This window comes from Cebus imitator, unplaced genomic scaffold (genome assembly GCF_001604975.1).
Source record: "Cebus imitator isolate Cc_AM_T3 unplaced genomic scaffold, Cebus_imitator-1.0 Scaffold375, whole genome shotgun sequence".
NCBI lineage: Eukaryota > Metazoa > Chordata > Mammalia > Primates > Cebidae > Cebus > Cebus imitator.
Genome location: NW_016107690.1, coordinates 294,245 through 296,479, shown reverse-complemented (window position 1 = coordinate 296,479; position 2,235 = coordinate 294,245).

Below are 2,235 nucleotides of genomic sequence, written 5' to 3'. Positions count from 1 at the left end.
TTTTTTTAAATTAAGAGGCCTGACGAGGTGGCAACAAGAGCACAACTCCATCTCCAAAAAAACAGAAATGAGTATGAGACCGGCCTAGCCAACATGGTGAAACCCCATTTCCACAAAAAAATGAAAAAAAAATTAGCTAGGCATGGTGGCGTGTGCCGGTAAAACCAGCAATTCAGGAGGCTGAGGTGGGAGGATTGCTTGAGCCCGGGAGACGGAGGTTGCAGTGAGCCAAGATTGTGCCCGCACTCCAGCCTGAGAGACAAGAGTGAGACCCTGTCTCAAAAAAAAAAGAAAGAAAAAAAGAAAGAAAGAAAGAAAGAAAAGTAGGTGGTTATGCCTATGAAAGAGACTTCTGTGTCCCTGAGAACATGGCCTGAGGGTGGGGTGGTGGGAAACAGAACACATTCCTTAACTCCCAACTTAATTACTTCCTTGTTTATTTATGTTTAGACAGGATCTCGCAGTTACCCAGGCTGGAGAACATTGGCGTGATCGCTGCCTCGACCTCCCAGCTCAACCACCTCAGCCTCCCGATTAGCTGGGACTACAAGTTCACGCCACCGTGCTTGGGTACTTTTTAAATTTTTGTAGAGATGGCATGTGACTATGTTGCCTAGGCTGGTCTTGAACTCTTGAGCTCAAGCAATCTTCCCTCCTCCGCCTCCCAAAGTGCTGGGATTCCAGGTGTGAGCCCTGGCACCCAACTAACTCCAAATTAGATTAGATTTGTTTCTACAATCTGTTTGGCTTATTTATTTACATTTTTTTTTTTTTTTTTGAGAGGGAGTCTCATTTATTGCCCGGGCTGGAGTGCATCCACATGATCTTGGCTCACTACAACCTCTGCCTCCCAGGTTAAAGCAATTCTCCTGCCTCAGCCTCCCGAGTAGCTGGAATTATAGGTGCACACCACTATGCCCAGCTAATTTTTGTTGAGAAATGTTAAGTTTATGAATATTGATGAATGGAGTGTATGATAGAATATATTGTTTGCTAGGAAAAACGATGGCAAGGAAAATGTAAGTGCCTCCCACCACGTGGAAAACTACTTGGGGCGTTCCAAAGTGGCGGGACAATGTATAAATATCATACACTGTTTAAAACAATTCTTCGGCTGGGCGCAGTGGCTCACGCCTGTAATCCCAGCACTTCGGGAGGCTGAGGCGGGCGGATCACAAGATCAGGAGTTCGAGACCAGCCTGGCCCATGTGGTGAAACCCCGTCTCTACTGAAAATACAAAAATTAGGTGGGTGTGGTGGCGCGTGCCTGTAATCTCAGCTACTTGGGAGGCTGAGGCAGAAGAATTGCTTGAACCTGGGAGGTGGAGGTTGCAGTGAGCTGAGATCCTGCCATGGCACTCCAGCCTGGCGACAGAGTGAGACTGTCTCAAAAAAACAAAAAACACGATTCTTGTTTTTTCTTTTTCTTTTTTTTCTTCCCCTCACCCGCCCCTAAAAACCACAATTCTTTAAAATATCTGACCCTTCCCTCATGGAGAATACTTTTTAGGTTGTCTGTGATCCGTGGTAAGCGGGCACCAGCTGCCTACTTGGCGTGTTTTGTGTTATGAGAAAATACTGAACACCTGTTTGTCAATGAGGATCACCTGATCAGAGAGAATAACTGCGTGGGTCAGCATCTACTCTGGGCTTTCAGCTCTGAAGGCTGTCAGCCCCTGAGGCTCTCAATTCGGAAGGCTGCTGCCCCCCCTCCCTCCCCCATACGCCCACCTTGCTGTTCTATCTGGGTATCTGCCTCTCAGTTCCTTCACCGCTGTTTGGGTAGGGGTCTCTACAGCCGAGCTGGTACTCAGTATTTTGTATTTTTATCGGAGATGAGGTTTCACCACGTTGCACGGTCTGGTCGTGAACTCCTGACCTCAGGTGATCCTCCTGCGTCACCTCCCCAAGTGCTGGGATTACAGGAATGAGCCACGGTGCCCAGCCTACAATCTGTTTTAGAGCCAGAAAATGCAATCAATTGTGGTAATATATTGCTATGTATTGAAATGTATATATACAAACACATATAACTTAAGATGCTTTTAACATGCAGCTAACACCAAATTCAGTTTCATAGGTATTCTTACCCAGGAAACAACTCCATTTATTTAAGTGCAAAAGGGAATAACTGTATGTGTATGCATATCTGCCTCTCCCCATCTATCTCTATGTATCTTACGTAACAGTGGAGGTGGTTTGTGAAGTTTGTCAGAATCGCAAAGGATCTGATTT